This window comes from Rhinolophus sinicus, chromosome 3, assembly GCF_057876585.1.
Source record: "Rhinolophus sinicus isolate RSI-liver-muscle chromosome 3, RSI-T2T, whole genome shotgun sequence".
In the NCBI taxonomy this organism is placed as follows: domain Eukaryota; kingdom Metazoa; phylum Chordata; class Mammalia; order Chiroptera; family Rhinolophidae; genus Rhinolophus; species Rhinolophus sinicus.
In genome coordinates this window covers 20,186,943-20,214,920 of record NC_142503.1, presented here as the reverse complement: position 1 = coordinate 20,214,920, position 27,978 = coordinate 20,186,943, and the positions used below count along the sequence as shown (strand labels likewise).

Genomic DNA, 27,978 nt, shown 5'->3' with positions numbered 1-27,978 from the left:
ATCTTTCTTTTTATCTGTTATATAGCTCAAACTCCAGTTTCCAGCTTTTTCTCAGAGCTCTGTAACGTATAACTTAAACAGCATATATCAGGCCCTCTAAAGTCTGCTCTTCCCATCAGGGGACTTGCACAATTGACTTGCTGTCCTGGTGAGAAGATGAGCAAATTGGTGTGGGCCATAATGTCAATCTCCATTCCTGGTGTGTTAATGTCTTTGTAGACGAAAAAATTATGATAACCCTCCTGCACATACTATACTGTATGCATATCTTTTTAAATAAGATACATGAAAATTCTTTGAAGATATTTTAAATGAAACTGAACTGACAATTTTATCATACTACTACTTACTGTTTACCTTGTGCCTCCAATTTGGGAGGTTTCATGGGAAAAAATGTTTTCCTGGGACTCTCCATTCAGACAGTTCTCTAGTCACACAGAGGGGTCCAGCTCCCTTCATCTCTTTCATTTATTGATCCCATATCCAGTGGGTGATAATTTAATAAGAGTCACCCACTATTATTGAATTTTTAATGAGCACAACACATCTGAATCTTAAAACATTGAATCCCAGTGTTTGTTTCAACATTCCATGTCTGCTGTACTGAGAGGATGTTTCTGGTGAAATCAATTAATTAACAGTCAATCAGGAAGGCCCTGTCATTGGTGTCTTGAGCTGACATGCACCATATAAACATGATTAATAAAAGAACACCCTGGAGTAAAAAAGGTCAATCGTTGCATCATGACATTAAAAATTGGACTGTGGCATGTCAACAACTTTAATTGAGTTAAGTGTTCCATGAAAAGAACTGAAAAAGTCAAAATGAGAAACAGGGTCCTTCATTTTATCCAAAATTGTTGATGCAGGATTTTTTTTTTTTTCAAATGAGGGAATTTTGCGTCCCTAAAAGAAATGTCAAGGTATCAGTTGATAGCTCTGAAAAAGAATATTAAATACTTCCATCAGTAGAAGGACTACAACTTGATGTGATATTTACTGAATCCTCAGTAATTCTTGTTTTCTTAATTATAGAAAGATAATAATAATAAATTCAACAAAAGAATTTCAGAAGATATAATTATTTACAAATTCTAAAGAGGAATTTTTGTTAAGTATGGACACCTTTGCCTTTTAGCAATCTATCCCAAACATTCTTTTTTAGATTACTGAAAAAGTAACTTTAATACTTTAAAATTTTTATGAATAATTTATATAGGAAAAATGTATAGATCTGAAACATTCCAAGTTGATAAGTTTGACAATTGCATTTATTTCTGTAAAATATAAACTTTTGCCATCCCAGGAAGTTTACTCAGGACCTTTCTATCAATCATCTGACTACCACTAGGTGCAACCATTTATTTCTGTCACCATAGATTAGTTTTAGCTGATCTGAAACTTTATGCAAATGAAACCTTACAGTATATACTTACACAACATTCTTGACATCCTTGCAGCAGGAGAAATATGGTCTGTATCCGTAGTTTGCTCCTTTTTATTGCTGATTATTATTCCATGGTGTGGATATGACACGATTTGTTATTCTGTTTTTCTGTTGATAGACATTTGGGTTTTTTCTAGTTATCTTACACTTTCAGAAATTGCTCTATTAAATTTCACTGCATAGAAATACACTACCTCTTTACTCCGCTGTTCTCCACGATGGCAGCTAAAGCTGTTTCTTCATTGTTTTGAAGAGGGTGGGTAATTTTAAATGAGTGATAGGAAAAGATGTTTGTAATTGATGAAGAATTTAGCTATGCCTGCTCATGCCTTAGAACAGTTGTAGTTTTCTAAAAAGAAACATAATTCATGAGGATTCTTATTTAGGACATAAACACATGCATATTTGAAAAATTGTATAGATAATGCATAAGATGTAGTTTGTGCAAATGATAGGTATTTGGATAATACTTAATAATACTTATTCCATGCAGCAAAATGCCTCTTTCCTACTTAACAGAATTTAAATTTTTTTCATTTATTGATGTGCTTTAATCCTTTTTTTGTTCTAGAAGCTTAAGTAAATCTGGGTATGCAAAGATACAAATTTGTGTGCATATATTTTTAGCTATCAAGAAAATGAATGTTCTAAAATGCCATAATTATGTATAGAGCAATACCTCTGTCCAAAAAACTGTAATTGTTTAAAATATAGCAGGCATACTGCTAGCATAATTCACCTCATTGTTCAAAATAGCCTTAGAAATGGTCCTATTTCAGATGAGTGACAACTTCGAAAGTCTCAAAGGATGGGCCCAAATATCAAATTAAAGGCATGCCATAATGCACTTTTCAGGTTGCCATTTTGCTGCATTCGATTTTATATTATGATTCTAATATGAAATTAAATTTCCCATAATGAATGATTTTTGTCTCCCTCCACCCCCAAACTGTTAGCTCTTTGTGAACAGCATTTGTTTTTTGTTCACCTCTGTGTCTTTGAATCCTAATGTTCACTCGAATCCCCAGAACAAAGTAAGAAGTAAACATTGGTGAGATGATTGAATACCTATGTTTACCATTACTAGGTTTGATTGCTATCTGCCCTGTTTTGTACTGTATTATATACTGGACCAGTAAAAATGATCAAAAGAACACCACATTTTTCTTGATTTTTGGTAATTTATTTTAAATAAGTTTTCTTATTCAATCCTTACTACATAGAAACCAGATTGGTGTTGGCTAGTTGGCTAATGCTCTCCATTTTCGTAGTACGGAAAGACTTTCTATATTTGTTTCTAGAAAAAATGGTTTCTAGAGCTTGGAGGCTATGGAAAAATCTACACCAGGGGCTCTGACAATTGTCTCAGTTAGAAGGGTTGTGTATACTTCTTGTCTCTTTCTTGGTTCGCACTTAATCTCTGACCCGCTAATCTGCTTTTGACTACAACCTTCCACTAAATGTTGCCAAGTCCAATAGACACTTATCTTTCCTCATTTTACTCAGATTGGTATAATACTGACACAATAGGTCACTTCCTACTTCCCTAAACATGCTCCTTTCCTGGCACTTTCCTGGTTTTCCTCCTACGTGTAGTATATTTTCTAAATCTTCTGTTTTTGGTCCCTTCCTTTCAATTCACATCAAAATCTTCCACCTGGGCCTTTTCTTTTTCTCTCCCCTGTCCTCACTTTGCAGATCCAACCAGGAGTTCTTTTCTCAGCTCTGGAATTGCATAAGAAATGCCTACTTGACACCTCTTTTTAGATGTCTCACAGACATGCAAACTAAACAAGGATTGCAAAAGAGAAGTTTTGATTTTTATCAGCCAAAGTGTCCTTACCAGTCTCTTCCTGTAAATGGAAAATCTATTTACTCTCTTATTCAAACTAGAATTCTATAAGTCATTATGGACTCTTCTTATTTCATCCCATTCTTTCCACTTATCAGCAAATTCTGTCAGTTTTACTCTCAAAATATATCTTGAAATCATCTGCTTCTTTCCAGTTTTCATCTGTTTCCACCTTGTTGGGGCCACCCTTATCCATCTCCCTGGATTACAGAAATTACCCCCAGTTGGCCACTGTTCCTTCTCTTTTCCTTTAATTCTATTCTCCACACAGAAGCATGAAGAATGAGATTTAAAGCACAAATTATAAAGCTATATTGTATCACTTAAAATCCCTCAGTGATTTCCCAATGCACTTAGAAAAAATCCGAACTTGTAGCACGGTCTATAAAACCATGCAAAATATGGTCTCAATTTATTTCTCTCATTTCAGATTTTGATTCTGCTCTTTCATTAAAGATCATCCAACTTTCTTAAAACACACAGACTTCTTTCCTATATCATTGAAATAAAGGGAGAAAAGTATGATGCTTACATGCCTGCCCTCTGTAGCTGAGCTTTGCATTCGGACCATACTACTTGTCAGCTGGGTGGCTTTGGGCAAATCACTTAAGCAATCTGTGCCTAAATTCATTTGCTCATCTTTATGAGAAATGAGGCCAATAACAGTTTTGAAGCATCACAGAGCTGCTCTGAGGACTAAATGTAAAATGTTCAAAAGAGTGCCCATCCTAAGCGTTCAAAAAGAGATAGCTATTCGTATTAGCTACTGTAGTATTGCCAGTTCTTACTTCTACCTGCTTCTTATCCTTACAGCTCTCACCTGTGAGCATCATCTGCCTCAAAGAACTCTTTGGATACCTCATCTGAAATTAACCCTTCTTGTAATTTTCTACATTTCATTTCTTAATTTATGTCTATGATAGGATTTGCCACAGTGTGTATATATGTATGCATTCTGATTTATGAACCCCTGAGTTATAATGTCCCATGAATAAATGATACAATTTGACTATACAGCATGACAATTAATATGGAATCTTCAGAGAGAAAAGAATGAATAGAGGCAATGAATAACTTTTTGCACTTGTCTTTGTATTTTTTTCACAAAATATTTAAATCTGTGGTATAAATATATTATACCTAAATCATATACGTTCTTTCTTTCTTTTTTTTTTTCAACGAGTAGATATTTATTATTTTCTGTACAACTGGAACAAAGAAAAGAATGTTGTTTGGTATTTAGTGTGAGAAACTTGACTCGAACAGTAAGTTATCCTTTGCAATAAAATGATATGATAAAAGCAGATGTTGTCCTAAGAGCAAGTTGAGTAACCTAAGCTAATCTGAGGTATTAGTGGGTGGTGGGCAAGAGTCAGGGAAGCCTCACTTAAGAAAAGGGCACTTTGGTTGAAATCTGAATCATGAATATAAACTACTAGTTAAAGGGATGAGTACAGAACATCTCAAGAGGCAGCATGAGGTACCAAATTCCATATGGTCAGCAAAAGTGTGGTCAGTTTGAGAAAAGCCAGTCTGAGCTGTTGGGCATAAAAAGTAAGGGGGATTGCAGCAGCTGGCCATGCTGGAGACGGAGACAGGAGGCAGGACATGGCCTTTCTCTATGAGTACTGGGAAGCCACAGTGGCCTGGGAGATCAGCACAGTGAAGAGATGAGAGATCAGCACAGTGTTAGGTGAGGCAGTTGACAAGTGGGAGGGTATGAAAGGTATTAACAAAAGGAGAATTCATAGGAGTTGCTGATAGAGATTTGCTGTATGGGGTGAGGGGAAGGAAAAGTCCTAAGAACAATAACCAGATTGTTGGTTTATACAAGTAAATAAATGGATAAAATTCACTGAGATAGGATAAACTGTAAGACATGACAAATGGACCAGGCTTATCCCCTTTTAAATGGCCAGGATTAGAGGGCAGAGATCATGCATTCAGTTTTAGATTTGTTGAGTTTGAACTGATTGTAAGCCATCTACATGGTGGGATTGAATTGACAATATGTAGATTGTTCTGGAGACCAGGGATATAGTCTGGCCAGAAGGTATACATTTGGAAGTCAGTGGAATTTAGATGGCATTTGAGGCTCAGTGTGGAAGAGATTGTCGAGGGAGTCCCTGCAGGATATATACTAAGAGAATGAGCTTTATTTTGCGTAGTTCAAATTGGCTCTATTTGAAATCAGCTAATTAAACATACTTTTATTTGAGAGCAAATATATAGCAGCCCTCTTGGTCATTGACAATTTATCAAGATTGTTTAGTAGGCTAAGAGGCCTAAGCAGAGTTGTTGGAGTTTTCATTAAGAATTAAGAAATAGCAACTTTGGGAATATATTGTATCCAAGCCATTAGTAAAGAGAAAATGTTATCTTCTTTCCCTAATACCAGAATTTTATACCCTTCAAGGGCTTATGTTAACTATGGATTATTTGCACAGAAACGTGTGTGTGTGTGTGTGTGTGTGTGTGTGAATTAAACTGGGTATTAAACATCTGAATGTATATCTACTAGAATCTTTGTCTTTAACCTTTCTCCATCAAATTCTCTCAATTTTATAAATACTGTTTAATGTAATGATGCAGAAATATTTAAAAGATTAGACTTCCTAGCTGTCTCCAGAACTAAGAAAATGAGTTCGGAGAAAATGGACCACAGGATAAAATATGCCATTCTTTGGGTTATTGTGGAAGAAGACATTCAGAACGATGGTGGCTGGGTATCTGTGGGATGAGGTTACCAGAGTGCCCCTGAAGCTGCTGAAAAAGTAAACATGAGGCTGCTTTGCAGTTTTGCCCGAGGGTAATCCTGCACCATCCAGTGCCTGGCACAAAGTAGTTTATGTGCTGGGGAAGCCATGTGGCAAGGCATCTCAACCTCGGCACTGTGACATGTGGCCGGATTAATTCTTTGTTATGTGCTGTCCTGTGCGTTGGAGGATGTTCAGCAGCATTGCTACGTGCCAGTGGCACCACCCTAGTTATGACAACTGAAAATGTCTCCGGTTAGTGCTAAATGACCCCTTTCATGGGGTGGTGGGTGGCTGGGAGGAGGCAAAATGCCCTTAGTTGAGAACCACTGATTTATTGAATGAGCTGCCGGATACTGGCTATTCTTAGTCCTTTTCCTTCCTACCTATATCTGGGAGGGTGGAATGGTCTTCATCTCTGGACAGTCTGAGAGGGGGAGCCTCTTGGTCACCCTGCGGCAGTGGCAGAGGTCGCAGGTCAAGTCAGGTGCTGATGGGCACATTTTGTGAGGAGCAGTGGGACAGGGTCCGAGGCTGTGGGTTGTCTGTTAGCCAGTCGGGGTTCATCTGGGGCTCACACACATGCCTATTTTATGTCTTCTAGGCTTTATGAAAGAAGGTTTTCACGAGATGACAGGGGAACCCTTGTGAGATAGCTTCGCAGATAGGTCAGAGATCGGCTCTTGAGGTTAAAAGTTACCATTTAATTGATTCCTTTCCCTTTAGGTCAAATTACTTACAAGAATAGTCTGAAAAATAAGGAATTAAAACTGTCATTTCATGAACATAAAGTTTCCTTTGAACATATAAAATTTAATGACCGCATAAGAAGGAATGATGAAGCTTCAGTGTGAATTTTCTTATGTATGTAATTAGGCATAGGATGGGACACTTCTATCCTGGCCAGTCCTGCAAGCCGAATATGTCAGCAGACATGTGCAGTGCAGCACTGAGCTTAGATGGCACTCCATTGAGGCGCAGGTCTTCACAGCTTCTCCTTTACACGTTCAGGCTTACTGTAAGGCTTACGTTTATGGACACCATGTATACAAGTACGCGGATGCCCGTAGGTTAATAGTGGTTTCTGAGAATAGCTCTGTCTGGAGGAAGAAAACGATATATTCTTCCTCAGCGTTTCTGTGGGTGTCTTTGACCATAGCTAATATCAAACTTCTTTGCATAGTTCCAGAAAGCACAGCGAAACTGGCTCCTGGTATGACATGCCATAGGATAGCAGCGAGGGGGAGACATATATTGTTATGACAATAGAGGGGTATAAAATTGTGCTGACTGCTAGCAGGAGTGGAAACCTAGTGACCTAAATGAACTCAATCAGAAATCCATTAAACGATTTAATTGTAGTTCCATTCAGCTATTGATTATGCTCCTAACGCTGGAGCAGCAGCAGCGGACTATCAAAGGCAGCAGTGAAAGCCGGAGTAGAATTATTAAGAGGAGTTAACCCTTCTATCAAGTGAGTGGATACCTACTAGAAAGGAGGTAGAACAACTAGAACAATATTTTTTTCTGACAAGGGGGATTTATTTCCTGTTCAATGAAAAAAATAAATATTTCCACAGATTGTTCACCTCAGAACATCAGAACATAACAGGTGTCTTAACATCTCAATGTACTGTACTGTTCAACAAGTTTTGCCTTTAAGACAAACTAAAGCAAATGAACAATAGGTTCATGCACAGGAGGTCATGAGATTTTCATGCGGGAGAGGCTGGGTAGGGTATGAATGAAATGCTGCATAGAATGGGAATGACAATGTTTAGCTATTATGAGGCTCACATTCACACGAAGAATATTAAATGCAGAACTTGTTCTGGTGAACTCAGCTGGGCCATATTATTTGTATTGTAACAGGGAAACATTTCTCTGTTGTTTTTTCTTTCCCCAGTGCTGTAACTCTAGCTTTAAAACAAAAACTGTAACTCTAGCTTTAACGCAAAAGACATAAGCAAAAGAAGTTCAAGCCCTGTATTTCAGGAAATGGAAAAAAATAGGATTATGAAAGAGTCCCACCATAATTTGAGATATTGAGAGTAGAAAAGCATGGGTATAAGTCCATAAAAATCTGTTTCCAGATTTATGGAGGTACTCATAAAATATTCATAGAAGTTATAATTTTTGCTTTTCTTTTATTTTCACTGAGAATAAAACAGAGAGAGAATCCAACTATTTGGGCATAAATGATGGGGACCATACTCTTGTTAGTATTGGACAGAAAGAAGGATAGAAAAAAGATTTGTGTGAGTGTGATGTTTTATTTTCAATGTCTCTTAGGCAAGGAAATTTTTGTCTTTGACTTTCACTTGCTGTAATAGGAGAAAAAGCAGAATCAGGCAACCTACAAGCTACTAAATTATGACAAATTTTCTTTTTTTTTTTTTTTTTTTGTAAGCATGACACTTAACAATCCTTGATCCAAACATAGTAGAGCAGATTTCTTTTTTTTTTTTTTTTAATTGGGGAAGAGTGTGTTTCTCCAGGGCCCATCAGCTCCAAGTCATTGTCCTTCAATCTAGTTGTGGAGGGCGCAGCTCAGCTCCAAGTCCAGTTGCCATTTTCAATCTTAGGTGCAGGGGGCACAGCCCACCATCCCATGTGGGAATTGAACCAGCAACCCTGTTGTTAAGAGCTCACGTTCTAACCAACTGAGCCATCCGGCCGCCCATAGAGCAGATTTTTATAATCATCCATTTCCCTCTTTTTCCATTTCTAAGTGAATATTATTAGCCACTAAAGATAAAGTGAAACGAATAATTCTGAGGTTCAGGTCAAATGTCTTAGTCTCCATAACACCTGCCTTGATTCTAAAGGCAGAAATGAACCTGGTCTCTGGTGAGGTATTTTGGTCCAGATCTTCCTATTGGCCTTGGTTGTATTGAAATAGTGTAAGTTTCAGCAATAGCAATAGCTATAGTGACAGTCTTAGTTAGAAAGTCATAATCATAGGGGGGATCCGTCCCTTTACAGAGAATACAAATGTTCACGTCATTAATTGTTCCTCAAAACAAAGTCAGGACATTTATGTGTAGAAGCAACGAAGTTAAAGATTTTTAGTTTGTGAAGTAAGGAGTAGTGATTAAGTAAGGAGTAGGAAATAAGAAACCAGCTCTGTGCAGTGATTAAGAATTAAAGTGATTAAGCTTGAGGAGACAGATTTTCTGGATTCAAATCATGTCTTTGCCACTTACGAGTCCTAAGATTATGAGAAATGTATTTCTCCCTTCTTTCTCCTTATTGCCCTCATCGGTAAAATGAAGATAATAATTCCACCCAAGTTTTAGGGTTGTTGTGAGGATTTAATACATTTTTCCCCTGGCACATAGTAAATGCTCAATAAGTGCTAACTATTATTATTTACTGTTATTTTATGTCATTTGGTCACATGTTCAGACATTTTGAAGAGGGCTAGATTGGAAATTCCTGGATGGAAACATAATGGGAAGTTGTGGTTTCTTCTCACTCTTCAACCAAAATGAAAACATGAAAGAAAACTAAAACCTGTTGAGGGTTTGCTAGTCATCAGACATTTTGGCGTTTGTTATTTCAAATAATCCTGATAGAAAGGCTCTGAGGAAGATTTTATCAACCATTTAGAGATGAGAAGACCCAAACTGAGAAAAGTTATTAAAATTCACACATAGTAGGGGAAAGATTTGAATCCAAATATGGTGAGTAGTTTTTCCCACTTCATGACCAGAGCACATTTTCCACTTTTCATGGCTCCACAATGCACCTGCAGGCTTGGAATGTCCAGTCTCTTCAGAAGTGCTCTTCTAGTCACAGAGCCACTTCAACTGGGATAGCAGCAGGCTAAATAATCCAGAAACACCTCAGGGATGAACTTGATAGATGTGACACAAATGGAGGGTCTTCCCTTCCTGCCTAGTCCCTTGTAGGCCCAAACCCCATCTAAACTCTTGGCCCAAATCTAAGGCAGCAATGTTCTACAGTCTCTCTTGCACCCAACCATGGTTTTGATTAACTGAAGTCAACCCAGATTTAAGATCTCAAGGACTAGTATATCCAAAAGCTCATCTGTTTTAAAGTTCTTAGACCTAAATAAGTCTAACAAGGCTCTGAAGTTTGTCTTTCTAAAGGAAGCAGGGTGTGGTCTACTCTATACCAGATGGGATTGGGGAATGGGTCCCAAGTGAGCTCAAGTCTGATGGCTTGGAAGTGGCTACTTGTAGTGCCATGTTGAAAAAAGATTCTGAGACCACATTCAAACACAAAAGGACTGCTGTCATCAGTTAGCAATGTCTGCCAGGGCCATGGAAAGGGAAATTGGTATCATGAAAAGCACTTCTTTGTCACCCCTGGGCTAGAGCAGTAACAGAATGTGCAGTTTGAATATGACTTTTATCATCCATGAATTAATTTTAGAAACGTCCCTCACTGCTCAGGTGGGCCTTCTTTCCTCACTAATATTTATGTATTCCTCCTGAAGATGTATGCTCTCCTGAAATGATAGCTATGCTTTGGTCAAGTAGTTGCATTATTTTGTGAAAAGCAACAAAAACTAGCTTCTGAGAAGAAACACCCATGCACTCACTAGTATATTTATTTTAATCTGTTTTTCAGAGTATTGGGACTTTCTCTTAAAATCGATGGTGTATTACCAATATAAATATCACATATTTAAGTAATGGCAATAAATTGTGAAAGCATAATAACAAAGAACGTTTAATAGTTTAGACCATGGATTTGAAGAATGAGCCAATATTTCTACATTTTACTAGGCAAAATAATTCTTCAAATGTAGACTTGAATAAAATTATTTTTTAAAATCAGGGTCTCTCAAATTTGTGTGGTTCATTTTAATTTTACTGTTTGTGGATCATTTCCCAGGAACATATTAAATGATGGAAAGATTAATGCTATAGGGAGTTTTCAAGGATTTTATTTCTGCATTGATTGATATGCTCTTAACCTTGAGTGATATTGATCCATATTTAATAGAGAAGTGGGTATATTCTTCTCAGAATGTCCCAAGTTGAGTATTAGCAATTTAAGGAAAACAAATACACAGATAATATTCTTTACATCAAATGCAAGTATATTGTTTCAGGTGGTAAATGATGGATTAAAGAAAGAAATCAGCACAAATAGGCATGCATGCATCTTCTTTTTCAAGAGCTAAGATGACATTTCAATTGAGAGACTTACTAAACATATGAAAAAATACATCTGCCTTTTTCTACTACTACTACTCCCCCCCCCCCTTAAAGTAACAGTATATTGGATTTGCTTACTTAAGTAATAAATAATACCAAGGAGAATAACCAACTATTTTAATTTTCAAATGTTGCATTAAGTTATACCTATCCATATGACATAGAATTGACTTTCTACACGTAAAGGTTTGAGATTGATTAGAAGTGAATTGCTGTTCCAAACTACATTTATTATGACCTAGCGAACTCAGTTTACTTCTAAATCATAGAGCTTTCTTTTACATTTGGATCAGCACATCTGCAAATAGAAAACTGCTTGGACATAAACAAAGTTGACTTCCAGTGTGAACGTGGCTGTAGAAATCAGCATTTTCACTCTTTTGCAAATCATAAAAATAGCAATAAGAAAGATGAAAAACAAAGAAACAGAAGCCTGCAGATTTCATTTTCAATTAAACCAGGAGACAGAACAAAATGCACATATTCCAAAATATATGTAGGAGTTGCCACAAGCATCTGAGATCCGTGGAAGCCTTGAAGGAGGAATTAAAGGGAAGAAGCACAGAAAGGGGCAAGAGAAAAGCAGTTTTTAGAAAATGGAAGCAAATATACACTTCCTTAGGTGGCACAAGATGTATCCTTTGTTTTAACACTGTTGCTGAAACCTGGGTGAGCAGGGCTGGAGGTAGAAGCCTTTCCGGACTCAGTGTGTCCGTGAGAAGAAGGGGTGTGGGGTGGCAAACAGAGAGGTGCAGTGCTCGAAGGAAGGAGTGTCTGTGCCAGTAGAAGAAGGAACAGCTGTGGAGCTGTCTGGTAGGTCAACCAGGAGTCACCTGGGGGAACTGCAGCAAAACCACTGGATGTGAGCACTGAATGTATCTAACTCTAGAACAAGGATGAAAATAAATGTGAGAAGTAGAGTGATGGTATAGAATGTACATCTCATTTGCCATAAAATAGAAAGAAGTATTTCCCTTAAAATCATTGAGAGAGGAAGGATGAAAGAAGGTGGGAAGACCTGCATCTGAAAATGGTTTCATTTGTAATAACTGAGAGTCAAATTTTTATTTAAAGTTGGAAAAATGTATTAGGTCGAACTACCTGGAATTGCCATTTTGTAATCCCTAAACAGTTGAATATCAGAAATTTCATATAGTTCAAATCATATAGGAGTCGCTCTCAATTGTAAAATGTTCTATTTTGAGATCTACCACTGAGGAAGAAAAACACACCTCCAGTTTAGTTGTAACTTATCCTTGACTGTAAAACACATTTCAGTTTTAGAGATACTGTGTGAAAAAATGGGTGTTTTCCAGTCAATAAAATGTGGTAAGAGAAAAATAAAGCAAATGTAATAGCCAAAGGAAAATACATAATACTATTGAAAAATATTATGGGATAGAAGAGAAGGAAGAAGAAAAAGTGCTAATTTTATCATTGCTCATAATAGAGAGCAAATAGATACAATTTAAAGAAACAGAGCAATATGGGTATGCATAAATTATAAATTAATTAGAATGACAACCAATTCACCCAAAAGCTAAACATACTGTCTACTGTAACATGTAACACAAAATATAAAATGAATCACGTAACAAAGTTTTTCTTTTCATGTGCTAGACCAAAGTAGATATTAGTGGTCATCGAGGTCGCTCCTAAATGCAGACGCCCAGTTTCCTTTGATCTTGTGCTTCTATCATCTCTTTAGGGCTTCATTATCACCTCTCACTAGCCAGCAAATAGGAAAGGCCTGCAGAGGAGATGCAAACTCTTTTTGAAAACCTGCCCCAGAGAAAGATCACATTACTTTCCATTATATTCAATTAGCTTGAAATCACTCGTTTGGGTATGCCTAACTGCAAGGGAGGCTGGGAAGTACAGAGTTGAACTAGATGCTCAGGAAGAAGAGGAGGCAGAATTTGGTGAACATTTTATAGTCTCTGCCACAGCCTCAACTCAAAAACACTGAAAGGAGATAACAAAATAATCTAATGAAAATTAGAAAGAATAAAGAAAGATGAAAATCAGGGATTAGTAAATTTGAAAAGAGAAACATTATAGAACTAATTAATAAACCCTTGAAGCAAGGAAAGCTGTATATTCTGCTATCTTTTAAGTTAAAAAAGAATGAATAATTAAGAATCTATATGTTTGAATTGCTTAGTGTAAGCATAAAACAATGCTGAAAGATAGACACAAAACTAATAGCAGTGGTTACTATGTACATTTGAAGGAACAGGGATTGGGTGAGAGGACAAAGTGGGAGGGGATCTTCTTACTGTATGTCTTTTTATATTCTTTTGATTTTTTAATCATGTTAACATTCTACTTATTTAAAAAATAAAATTAAGGTAAGCTAAAGGAAACTAAAGAAAAAATTATTCGTTAGCAAAATTGAATTTGTAAACTTGAGTTCCACAGTTACTTTCTATAACAGATTTTGAGGAGACACCAATATTTTTTACTAGGAGCCTTCGAAACAATCAGCTAAGGATGCACTATTGTTATAAATAGCATAGATATTGTAGCTGTTAGACAACGCACATAAAGGTGCATAAGCATAGATGATTTTCAGAGGGTGAAATGATAGTAGCTGATGATATTTGGCACAGCAAATAGTGACTGTGTGAAGTCTGGCCTTTGGTGGATTGTCTCCCTAGGGCAATGTTGAGAACAATTAGACTCCTACTTTCATGTCTAGCTACACATTGTGTGACGGAACTTTCCTGCTTTGTAACAGTCCAGAAAATAGGAACCCCTGATCTTGATATTTTATTCCCTGAAGTGATTATTTTAAACTTCTTTGATGGCATAAAGTATGCCTAATTTGTTCTTATTTCCCTTAAATATGAAAAATCTGAGATTCTGAATTAATGCTGAATAACTGTAGTGAAACGTGGTGTCCTGCAGGCAGTAATTCCACCGCAGGGTAAAACCAGCAGAGTGAGTCCTCTGGGAGACAGAAGAGGAATCTTAATGACTTACGAGGGCTTTTGGGTATGTTACTTTCATGGCGTTACTCCCTCTGGAAAAAAGGGAGAAAATGTCTCATCGTCAATATTAGAGCTCTCTGTATCAGCTGGTGTTGCCTTGTTATCAAGAGGGAGTGATTGAAGATTGAAGACAAATATCAAAGAGACAGTCAATGGGTAAGAGAGAGAAGTAGCAAGAAGCAGTCTCAAAGTACAATCTGAACTGCCCTTTTTTTTTTAGACTACTCATCTTTGACCCCAGTTTGCCCTTTAAATATCTTGAGATACTGAAGGAAGGAAAGGAAAAGATACTTCAAATAATCCATTTTTAGTTTTGTGTTTGTTTTTCATTTCCCACTCACCCCCTCTTTTAAAACATAAGCAACACGATTTTATTTTTAACTTGAATATCTTTTGAAAAATGACCCAGCTGAGATTGGTCAGAGTGACAAATAAAAAAAAAAAAAAAAATGTGAAGGAAATGAGTAGCTCCAAGTCAATACTCTACAACAGGCTAAGTGAAACAGCCTACTGCACCATGGTCTCATGTAACCTGCTCAGATATGTCTGTTTCCATGAGGTTAATTCCCCCAGAGTACCTCATGTTGATTTGCAAGAGTGGTTGAGGAGAGACAATCAAAGTACATCCAAGTGTGTGGTCATGACTTTCTTATCTCAGAAAAACAGTCCAGAGACAGACACTACTGAGAAGTCATGCTGTTTGAGGCTGAGGCCAAAGAAGGTCTCTGCTTGGTTCTAGGCTTCCGAGAGAGGTGATTTTCAGGACGAACTTCATGTGTTTTTAAAGATGCTGCTGAGTTTCTCATAATTCTCAAATGTATGATAATTATGGGAATAATTAGGGTAACTGTGTGTCCTGGTTTGCCTGTGATGGTCTTGGATTATGTCTGTTGTTGCAGCAAAATTATAAATAGTATTTTCTTTCATTCTCAAAAGTGTTCCTGTTTAGATGATAAATGGTCTCTGTAGGAATTACCAATTTTGAGATTTTAGAAATTCCATTTGTGAGAATAGCAAACAGTGTATTCAAGTGCCTTTTTCTAACAATGAGATGAATGATTGGGTCCCTGTAGACCTGACTGGGAAGAGCACGGCTGGCATGTATGTTGTTTAAGACCACGACTAGAGCAACAAGAAATCCAGCATTTGGTGCCCTTATTTTCCAGTGAGGTTAACTACTATATCACACATAAAACAAATCAAGTTACTCAGGAATGTATGTTCAGGAATTAGGCAATTTCTATAACTCCTATGAAATCTGTGTTAAGCAGAGGACCCAAGAGGGTGACGTAAAGTGGTTTCTTCTTTCTGAGCCTTTGAAGTAGAGTGAAGCAAAGGAGGTGGCCAGGCTACAAAATAGAAGGACTCCCTCTCAGGCCCATGGAGGTGCCACCTGTGTACTTACATTTGTTGGAGAGTATTGAGTTACACTTCAAGACAAACGTCAGGCTTTATGTGTTCTCAGGAAGCTTCCTGATCTCTGCAGTCTCCCTGTCCCCATCTCAAACTGAGTTATTGCCCCTCATGTGTCCTCTACTCTCATCTTATACAAACAGAGCACTGTTGTACTGTACTGTAAGGTAAATAAATGTTGAATCGCTATGTTGTAACCTAAAACTAATATTATACATCAACTATACTTTAATAAGAAATTAAAAAAACAAACAAACTTTACAATGAATAAAGTGTGTGTGTGTGTGTGTGTGTGTGTGTGTGTGGCTATTGTTGTTGTTGTTGTTCCTTGAGGGCGAAGGACAGTATCTTACTCGTTTGCACATCTAAAACACCTATTACTGGCCGGCCTAATCCTTGTCACATGCTCAATGTTTGTTGAACCATAGCAAGAAAATGAATTATAAATAATTGATTAAATTAAATTAAATTTCTAAACATTTTTATCACAGCCTCAAAGAATCTGTTCCAATAACAATAATAATAAAAACTAACATTATCTGACCTTGATAATTAAATGGTGAAAGTCCAAGTTTTGAGGTGTTTAATACTTACATACAGAAGAAAGCCTGAAGAAATAATAAAACTGACAGGGTTACCATGAAAACTGCAGAGACAGATTCTCATTGGGATATCCTCTGAACACTTCTTTCTTTCCAGTGAGAAATAGCATAAAGTAGTCTTTATTGTGCAGTGTTGACTTCTGATTCATCCAAAATGAATAGACTAGACTTTCCTTCTTCCTTTGCTCTGCTTCTTCTTTTCCTGAGGAAAAATGCTAAGCTATTTTGGGGGGAATTTTTAAGAACATGCCAAGTAAATGTGATAAAGGCCATATATACACAAGGTCAATAAATCATCTCTGAACTCAATTTTTGAGGCGTCTATGATGTCTATTGAACTAAATATCTTTTCATTTCTATATTTGATATATGACTAATTCGATGCATCAAGGCAATACAGAATCAAACTGGATATATTTGATAGGGAAAAGACTGGCTTAATTCAATTTTAGGTCCTTAATTAACATTTGTGTTTCTTCCTGAATATAGACAAAAATAAAACAGTATAGTGTGAAACCATAAGCTCAGGGAAAAAAAAAATCACAAAACAAGTTCACTTTCAGGATTTCTGTAATTATTTTATAATATAATCCCACACCCCTAATGCATGTTTAGCAATGAATTTATGACTAGGAGTTATAAAGCAGTGAGTTGCATAATTACATATTGCATTGGATGCTCAGGATACTTGTAGTACAAGTGGATCACAAAGGCTCAATTATGTAGACTGACTCTTGACGAAGTCCAAGTTCACAGGATAATTGTGCATTTCTCCATCCCACTGGCCTGATAAACTCCCTGGGTTAGGGGAAGGAGAGCCAAATTGAACTTTTTTTTCTTTTTTTCTTTTTGAGGCTGTTTGTTCCCTGGTCTCAGTTTTAAATATGAACAATTGGCTTCAACCAATGCCTGTCTGGACCTACAAAATGACTGGAAACTATTGCGTTTTGTTCACGGGGTGGATTTTTCTGAGTCTTGGCCATCTCTGGTTAAAATGATCTTTGTGGGTCAGTTGCAAGCTGGTGTACCAATGTATATGCATAACCCCTGACCATCTTGTATGGGAAAGCTGTGTAATGCTCCACGACTCATTTCCCATTTGTGCACAGTCTGCAGTTTTCCCAAAGTATTAATACTCAGGTATCATTCATGATAATATTAATACCCAAATTTCATGATAAGGTATCAGGGATGAATAACATATGTAATATACCTGCGTATAATGTTTAAATATTTAAAGTATCAAAGTCTAAAAAGTAGTGTGGAAATCTTCCTTCATTGAGATTACTCCGTGGATATATTTTCTCAGTAATACAAATCTTTTATAACATTGATTTATTGTATGAGAATAAATGTAAAATTGGAACTTAGAGAACAAGATGTTATACTAAATATTTATAGTTTGAAAATAAATATTCTCATTAGTTTTGCTGCTTGAAACATTAATTATATTTGGGAAAGATGAATTACTTTTTATTCCTTGTATATCACTAACTTCAGAAGACATAAAATCTTTATTTACTAATTTATTTAAGTAACACCAAGCATCCTTGTATCTCAGTACTAGAATGTACAAACATCTAAAAGTGAGACACGAGAAATATTTATAGAATTGTCTGTAATAGGAGCTATGTGTGTTAGGGAAGAGAGGGCTGGAGACAAGCATTTGAGAACTGGCTTCTAGTTCCATGTGTGCTATTGCATTAACTGCACTAACAGAATGATACTCATTTATAAAATGGTGATTCTATCTGCCCTTCCCACCTCAAAGTTTTTTGTGATGATCAAATAAAATAAAGTTTGTGAGGATGCTCTTCGCACTATTCAACACTATATAAATTTAGGTACCATTATTTTATTACGTTTTGGCACTATGCAGTTGAGCCCAATTTATCAATTATGGTATCATAAATTTCCAGGTATCTACGGAAAAAACCTGAAATGGAAAAAGACAGTCTCATCCCTTTTCTTTGATATGATAAGATTAAGACTTGGGAGAAAGCTTAGAAAATAAATTTAAAAAGTCATTGCCTCAAGAACATAGATGATAAAAAGAAGAAAAAATGATGGTATCCTGAAAGCTGGTTCAGTGGGTTAGGAAGATAGCTATGCAGTCAGTTAACTAGATCATGCATACCAGAGTATGACAATTCTGTGGATGTTCACAAACAGGCATAATGACTGTTTAGCTGAAGGGAAGAAGCAAATTCAATGAGGTACTATCAAGGCTGTGAGTTTCTGCACACCTTGGGAAGGAAGTGGGAAACAAAGCTTAGGTTGTCTTTTAGCCCATAGAGATTTAGGTGAGAAAAATGAAAGTCAAAGATCAGTTGATGATGGAATGAAAAAGAAGCATCTCTCCATATATTTCCCCCTCTTTATCCTGAAATAAATTACGTTCCATATAGAAATATTCTCCATTATTTTCAATATATGAAGTTCTGGTATTTTTCAATGTAGACTTAAAACAATGTTTTATTAAATAGTGCACCTCACCGGATTGCTGAAATGCTACCTAAAACTAATTATTAACACGAAAGGATTAAGATTTTTCTGTAATCATTGACATCTTTTTCTGTAGATGCACTTTTAATAAAACTGATGTAATGACTGGATTGTCACCCTACACCCCGTTATATTTCGATGCAGTGTCCATCATATCATATTCTATTGCTAACACGTGTGGATAGTGAATATACGTTCAGAGCAACAGTAAACATTTTAGGCATTTGCTAAACCTGGAAAATTGAGTCTCCACTGGTGCTATTTAACTCTGGCTTGAGGAGTAATACGTCACAGGAAAATCTTGTAAATCTGTCCTATAATGCTGGAGGAAGAGTAGCATTTAAACACATATTAGTACAATATTACAAATCACCAAGGTATCATGTGTACTAGAGTATATGTGTCTTACTTCAACATAGGTAATACTTGTAAGAACTTTTTGGTTTAATGAGTTTTTATTATTTCTTTAGGTAGAATCCAAATTTCATGAACATAGGTTTCAATCTACTCTCTTCCTACTATCCTGTTCCTGGTATTTAAAACAAAACAAAACACAAAAAACAGTATTATGCTAATAGGAAACATGACAAAGTGATTGAGAAATAGAAGAACGCTAAAATTTTCCTTTGGCAAGTGATATCAGGGAGTGAGCATTTCTAATTGGTTACCTGCTGTAGCTGGACCTCCTGTAGTAGATACTGAGGACACTGTAAAGAAAGATAGGCATTCTCTCCTTTATGAACTCAGAATCTAATAGATAAAGAACTAGTCCTGATTACAAGGATAATGGCTTTTTAAAATTTAGTGTAACTTGGAGCCATCCTTTTAAATTTCATAAACACCTTATTAAAAAAAGAATGACTTTTTTTTTTTTAATGCAGTGCTTCTTTATTCTCATTCATTCAATACTCACTGGCTCTTGTCTAATTCTGCCACTTTTGTCTTATGGTGTCTTGATATGTTATTCAATTAATTTTTAGATCTCTACTCTGTGTTCTTAAAAGTGTAAAAACTCATTTTATGAAAAATTCAACAACTTCCAATTTAGTTTGAAAATGTAGGATTTAATTTAGTTTGAAAATTTGTATTTTTACCTATATCAGTTTACTTTCTTCAATAGGCCATGTTTGAAGATTATTGATAGAAATTTATACTTTCAATTAGAAACTGTCAACTCTAATGGTTAGAGAAGCAATCAAATCCCGCTTGAATTCACTGTAGTAGGATCAATATTTAGATATGATCCGTGATGGCAGAGGGAAAGGCATGAAGGGAAGAGAACAGCTTGGGATATGGGAGAATTAGTTAGTCGGCATTTAATTTTTTTTCCCTTGAATGTCTCAGTATCTTTTTAACACAGCAATTTGTAATCTTAGTTTAAACACTTTCAATTTGAAACTCTAATTATAGTTTATATAATTCATGTTTTCCAAAGAACGCTGTTTCTTTTTACACAGAAACATTTGCGTGTTACTTTCAGATGTTTAAATATTTCAACATTGGTAATAGGGGAATAAAGAGCCTTATAATAGCCTTATAATAACCTTGTTGAATGGAGTGGAAACCACGTATTAAAAGTAAAAAAAAATAAAAACCCTAATTTTGAAATTTGATTCAATCATTTTGGTAGGTTTTCATTAGTGTAAAATGTATTTAAGCAAAAATGTATAATGTTTGCAGGCAGAAAAACAACAATAATCACAGTTATATTGTCTTAAATTTAGAAATTATGGTGATTATGAATATTTGACAACCTGAAAATTGGCTATTGCTTATAATTGTATTTTATAATTTTCAAGAAGAAAAGTTGTTAATCTTCTCTTTGGCACTTTGCTGGGTGAGATATTACCCTTCAGTGTCAAGTTATCGTACATTTTTGCCTTTTTCACCATTTGTTTTAGAATCACTGTGTTATCAAGAGGGATGGAAGAGCTTCTGGAAATCACAAGTGGAAGTAAAATATATATTCCATAACTCATGGGGTGACCAAAGATATGCCTTTTGTCCTTTAGAAGGAATTACGGTTTATTTGCAAGTTTATCTGTCAAGTGGGAAAGTTACTGAATTTCATTCTCTGTAACACTCTTCATGGGTAGCTTATCCCAAAGTCTTAGTAAATTGAATTATAAGATCCTGTACAAATAGGTGATTTTGTGTGCACACTTGGATATTTCCAGAAAAAATAAATAGGTTGGCTGAATTATTCATGTTACATCCTTCTTTTGATTGTATACAGTGATCAGAGCTAACCAAATCATAGATAATTTCTGAACTACCTTTAATTTTATTGATATTATTTTTAATTTCACCACAGCCAATAAACATTTTTTGATGTATTTGTGTGTGTAAGCGACATATGCATGTAGAGATAGACACATGTATAATGTACAGAAAGCCCTGACACTGAAAAGCTACGTACACAATCCCTACCCTCAAGAAGCCATGAGCTAGGGCTTAGCAATTTGTGTATTTACATGTAGTATAGCCTCCAAAGCAAGTTCAGCATAATCTGAGAAGCAAACCTAGAATGGTAGGTAGGTAGTTCAGGGCACAGACTCTGGAGCTAGACTGCATCAGTGTAACTCTCAGCTCAGGCTCTGACTAGCTCAGTGTCTTTGGACAAGTTTTTTAAGCTTTCTGGGACTCAGTTTCCTAATCTGCAAAATGGGGATTGTAATAATGCTTTCTTCATCTGGCTGTTAAGAAGATTAAATGAGTTAATGTTTGTAAGCCTCTTAGTGCCTGGCACAGAGTACTATATACATGTTAAGCAAATAAACTAAAATGCTCAACCAATATTGTAAAGTAGGATCGTAATTTTTAGTGGAGATGGAGAGATCACTTGGAGATGGTTTCAGTGACACGATGTACTCATATGAAGGAGATAAAACTTGAGTTAGATCTCAAGGGCAGAAGAGTAGCAAAACGATAGAAGAGGACTTTTCAGGTGGGTAGGGGAGACATGCTGTCCTACTCGTGCAGGATTGGTCCCAAGGCAAATGGGTTGGCAGCAGCAAACATACAAGAAAGGGAAGGACGCTGGGGTCAAAGCTGCACAAACTGACCTAGCAACAGGATTAGCATCTGAGTGACCAATCAAACTGAACTGGCCCAACGGTGAGGCATAGTGAACAGGGACATATTTAGAATTGAGTTGTGATGTCTAAAGGGAAAGGTAACTGGCTTTTCCAGGCAGCCGTGATGTTTACTGATCACAGATGTTAGTTTTTGTTTCCAGATGATCAATTCATTTTGCAATAATACCTCTGGCAGCTGTTCAGCTCTCATTCTCTGCTGAATTTACAATGAGCCATGAAGCTGGCACCCACCAACAGACAAAACCGGGCATGCCAGCCCTCACCAGGGCAAGGGTCTTGTTCCCTCTCACTCTGTTTGACCAAATGACGTTACCTCTCAGCTCATTTCCTGATACCTAAGTAGTTCCCGGATACCTCCATTTTCTTTGCCATTTTGCACCCCATTTATCACCAGCCGCCCATCTTCCCTCTTTACCCTTCCCAGTCTATTTGGCATGATGTATTTACTCATTCCGGGGAGCAACTCTGCCTGTTGAGCCCTGGCCTTTAGGTCCCACCACACAGAGTTATATCAGCCCGCCTGTAGACGGAGGGTCCAAACCCAGCTGCTAGGGGTAAGAGAATCAGCTTAGGAACCCAACTTGTTTTGGATGGAAGCTGAGGAAAGCCAGGCAGGGGATCAGGGCCGCAGTCAACAGAAGTGGAGGCTTTGCCACTGGATCCTCACGGCAAAGGGCCCAGGAATTTGGAGCTGCAGTAGGTTCTTACTTTAGAGGTGGATTTTATGCCCAACTCACATCCAACATCCACATTCTATAAGGTGCTTATCCTTTTATGTTGTTGTTGTTTGGGCATTAGGAAGGACTGAACCCCCAGACTGAGGCACTTTTCTATATAACTAAAAAAGCCTGGGAAAAGCAGAGGCTGAGGAGGGTTTAGAAACACAGATGTGGAGGCACATTCCCGTCCATGTGCTTCTGAGAGGTAAACAGAGAATGCCAGTGCAGGGTAGAGTTGACTAGTACTGAGAGATAAATTTAGGGCCAGGAACAGCAGGTCTCTTTGGCAGGTAAAGGGTTTGGGTTGCTTTGTAGGCAGGGGAATTACTGGATATTTTGAGCACCAATGTGTATGCAGATTGGCTGGCAGTTGTGAGCTGAAATACAGAGGAGAGCAAGAGATGAGCCAATTAGGATACTCTTTATTCTCAGCGATAACACTCTGAGTTTCAGCTGTTCAGTCCCTGACATTAAGTAGGTACTTAATAAATATTCATGTAATGAAAGAATACAGTAATTAATTATAGGCTCCTGGAGTTAGTAGATAAGTTCATCTAATCTAACCCTTTATTTGTTGTATGAACTGGTCTGACAGCTTGTCGGACTATTTCTTATCATATGAAAAATCAGCATCTACTGAAGCAGCACATTTCATTTGATGGGATGGCATTTTTTAATACTAGGAAGGTTTCTGTTCAGAACAAGTTGAAAGAGGAGTTAAACATCATTATCTTCTTTCCCTTGCATGGAATGACCACACATTGGTCATAGGCCTCTGAAATCATATAAAATAAACATCCCTGCCTCAGAGAGAGCTTTCTTACCCCCACAGGCTATGTCAGTGCTCTTGTTATATACTCCGTGAGCACCTGCAACTCCACGTTTGAAGTACTCACTGCACGGGCAATTACTTATTAGCATCTATAATAAGTTATCTGCCTCATTCACTGCTGAATCCCTGGGGCTTAACGCAGAGTTAACACAGAGTGGGTGCTCTGTAAATATTTATTCACTCCACAATTTTCTGTGATTGTGTGCAGTGTAAAAAGCACTATTCTAGACATCGATGGGATAGCAACGAAACAAATGAAGACTCTTCTCATGGAGTTTCTGTAGCGGTGGGGGAAAGACACAAAAATACACACATAGTAAAATAATATGACATATGTCAGTGGTCATAAATGCGATGCCAACCACTAGAGCTGGGTAAGGGGACCAGGTTGGAGGGTGCTATTTTAGATACAGTGTTTAGGGTGAACTCCCTCTAAAATGACATTTGAGCAGAGAATACCATGACGTGATGGGGCAAGATGGGTATATACTAGGGTACCAGGAGGAAAAATTCCAGACCAACACTGAGTGACTATTGAACTGAGTTGAGTCTTTGTTCCTAAGGAGATCATGACATTTATTAGGGATCACAATCTATTTAAACATCCCCAAAAGAACGCATACAGAAGGATCAAGGAGTAACTTGGTTGTTTGGCTAAGATCACGTTTTCTTGGAAATTGGAATGGAATTGTCATAAGATTATATACACTGGGGTCTTGTATATTCAGATGTGGGTTTTGTGAAACCCAAAGCTTGTACAGTTTTGGAGGCCTTGTATAAGAAAAAATATGCACAGGTATTCTATTTTTATAAATTTTACAAAACCTATGACCAAGTGAACATTGCCAAGCCCTTGGAAAGTGAGAGAACCAAAAACTCCAGCTTTATTAGCTTTGTGACACATCCACCTCTGGACACGCAATGCTTCCAAGAGGAAAAGAAGTCATTACTCTTTCTATTGTCTCTTCTGTTTATGTCCTAATGAGGAAATGGCAGTTTGAGGTTAACATAGTGGTTTTTCTAGGCAAGAACCTAATTAATAATTGTAGAATTCTTTTCCAGTAGCAGAAAACCAGGCCATTTTGGTGATGTGGATAAAGCACTTGGGTGAGATTCAAGGTCTCTAATTTTAGTTCTGTCAGTTGCTAGCTGTAGGAAAAAAGGATGAGCCAACCAACCAACCTGACACTTACCCCTTTTTATAGACGGGGTTGCATTAGAGTAGTGCTTCACTAACCAGCCTTAAGGCAGTTACCATACGAGAATCTCACTTGTACTATGCTTTTCTTTGTAATTTTATAGTCATCCACAATATTTACTTAATTTGATTGAAAGTGAATTTATCATGTCACTATAATATTAGAAATAATTATTGATACAGTGACCCTTCAACAGCATGGGCTTGAACTGTGCAGGTCCACTTATATGCAGATTTTTTTTTCAATAAATAGTGTAAATATGTTTTCTCTTCCTTATGATTTTCTTAATAACGGTTCCCTTTCTCTAGCTTACTTTATTGTAAGAATATAGTATATACTACATATAACCTACAAAATACGAGTTGACTATTTATGTTATTGGTAAGGCTTCTGGTCAACAATAGGCTATTAATAGTTAAGTTTTGGGGGAGCCAAAAATTATATGGGGATTTTCACTGCCTGGGGGAGTCAGTGTCCCTAAGCCCCACATTGTTCAGTGGTCAATGGTACTGGAAACCTGGCAAATAGCTTTGATAAAAACTCAATAATATTATTTGACTCTGGCTATATTTCTAGCTTTAAGAAATGTTTGAAGCTAAAGACATTTTTTATGTTAAACAAAGATTATCAAGTATCATCTGTTGGTAAAGCCATATCTGCACCAAACTGGGCCTTTTTTAAAAAAAATGATATAATCAGTGAGCTGGTAATTATAAGTAAATTATATTGGTAAATAAATATGCCACTTGGCTATTAATTTTGAGTACCAATAGGGTTCTACATTCACAAGCTAGGAAAACTAAATTATATAACCTAGTTTGGGGTTCAAAATGTTTTCTCTTAAAGTTCCATTAAATCAGAGATCAGCAAGCCACAGACTGTAGGCCAAATATGGACAGCTGCCTGCTCTTGTAAATAAAGCTTTATTAAAATATAGCCTCATTCATTCACTTATGTATTATCAACGGTGGCTTTTGCACTATATTGGCAGAGTAGTTCTGAAGGAAACTAAGGACTGTTAAAATATTTACTATTTGGCCTTTTACAGAAGAAGTTTGCTGACTTCTGTGTTAATGAAGAGTGTAATTTTTTTCCCCCCAGCCTTCTGACTTTATGGTGTTTGTATCTTCTGTGTTTAATGCTAGTAGGGGTTCAATCCATTAAAACAAAAATAAAAATAAAAGTGAATTGTCTACACTTGGATGTATAATACACATGTGTGACTCAACATGTGTCATTCAAAATACCTGGTCTTCTCCATTCCTAAACCTTTTCCATCTGTATTTGATGACGTCTCCGTTCTTTTCATTGCTCAGGTAAAAAACCTTGGAGTCATCCTTTGCTCCCCACCGCCTTTTTTTCTCCTTACACCCACATTCAATCAATTGGAAAACTCTTGCTGGTACTTTCCAAGTAAATCTAGAATCTGAGCACTTGTCACTCCATCCAATAGCCCTGTCTTTGTTCAGACCACCATTGTGTTTCTGTTGGGTTACAACCATTGCCTTCTGGTGACTCTTCTTCTACTCTTCACTCTCCATAATCTAATTCCAGTAGGACATCCAGTCACATCGTTTCACTCATCTCCTCAAAACTTTCCACACTGTTTAGAGTAAAATCCAAAGCCCTTATACAGGAGTACAGGGCCCAAGGTGAACCCTGTTACCTGTCTTGCTGTGTCTTCTGTTGACTCTTCCCTCATTCTGCCTGGCCACCTTGGCCCCTCACTTTCCTCCAGCACATCAGCCACTCTCCCTCCCTCCTGGCTCTTTCTTCCACCTGGACTGCTTCTCTCCCTTACTCGTACTTTTCTTGTTTTGCCATTTTGTCTTCGGGTCTTTGCTCAAATGTCAACTCTTCATGGAAGCCTACTCTAAACACAAAACTTAAATTTGCATCCCTTACCCCAGTAATCTGGATCCCCATTGTTTGCTTTTCTTTTTATTTTTTCCATAGCACGCAATCCTCTTTTAACATGCACTATATTATTTATTTATTTGTGATTATTGTATTATAATCATAATATTGATTATTGTATTATAATCATTAGTGTCTGTTTCTCAGTAGAATGTTAGCACCATGAACATAGGGATATTTTTCTGTTTCATTTAATTATGTATTTCAAGCTTCTAGAAAGGTTCTTACAACATAGTAGATGAATGATGTATCTTTGAATTTTTTTTCAATAAATGAATGAATCTAAGAGATTTTAATATCTAATTTTCAAGAAATTTCTCAAAAATGCAACCCCCCAATTTTTCAGTATTTGTTCAGGTTTTTCAAATTTAGAAATGATATAGATGAAAGAAAAATTTTCCTGAGCATGAAAAGGAAAGCTAAACTGTATTAGAATTAGATAATTCAGTTTATAATATAAACACATCATTTCCTTAAGTGCTAATATTTTTAAAACTAAATCTCTCAATTTTATTCTTTCCTTAAATGTATTTATAACTGATCATGGCTAGTTAAATCATTTATAATATTTGGCTTTCTCTCTTTCTGTAATCAGCAAAGTCTCCTGTAACTTTATCCTTGTTTGAGAAATTTCTCTTTATATCCTGGCCTTAAAAGAAACTAGGCAGTCCCATGAGGAAACTGCTTCCCCACCTTTCATCTCTAGTGGAGGTTATACTTTCTCTCATATCTCACTTACCCTATAGCTATGTGGTGGAAGATGGGTCTTCTTAGTTCCCCATTTCTTCTCTTCCTTGCAAAATTCCTGCACCAATGAGGCTTCTGCCATTATTCTATTCCTTATTTACTTCTTTTATTCCAAACATTCTAGAGATTCCCATTATTCTTTGAAGACCTTAAGCTCTGGATCATATCTTTCTACGTCAGTCTAACAATTATTGTCATTTTTGTTGGGCCCTAAATCCCTGTGTAACACCAGCCTAAATCCTGGCCTCCAAATTCATGACTTCTTCCTCTCTCATGATCGTTTTCTTTATTTTCTTTTACCCATCCATCTATATATCCTCAATCCTGTCCTCCAAAATCGCAAATGCAAACATCGCAACTTGATGACCACAGTCTTCTCTTTTTCATATTCCTTGCTCAATAATCTTACTACCATAATTTCTCAATGACATCCTGATCTCAACTCCAGTGACCCATAAGCTTCTCATTATTCTATAGTCATATCTCATTTTCCCTTCTGCTTTGGCACAGCTTTTGTTTCAAAATACATCATTACAATTTCCATTATCATTTCACTATGCATGTTTTTACTTCCAGTTCTGAGTCCATGGTCCATTGTCTTGTCACTTTCTTGAAATATATCCCAATAATCTTACATTTTCTTTTGCTCTAAAAGAAGCATTAGGGTTTATGTTCAGGGGATGTCATCCTGAAAAATCATGCTTAG

At 36.7% G+C, this 27,978-nt stretch overlaps 1 pseudogene; it reads left to right on the top strand.

The window, feature by feature from the left end:
- The first annotated feature begins 6,977 nt into the window (after nt 1-6,977).
- LOC148758461 (transmembrane protein 125-like) overlaps nt 6,978-27,978 on the top strand; it is a 72,166-nt pseudogene continuing 51,165 nt past the window's right edge.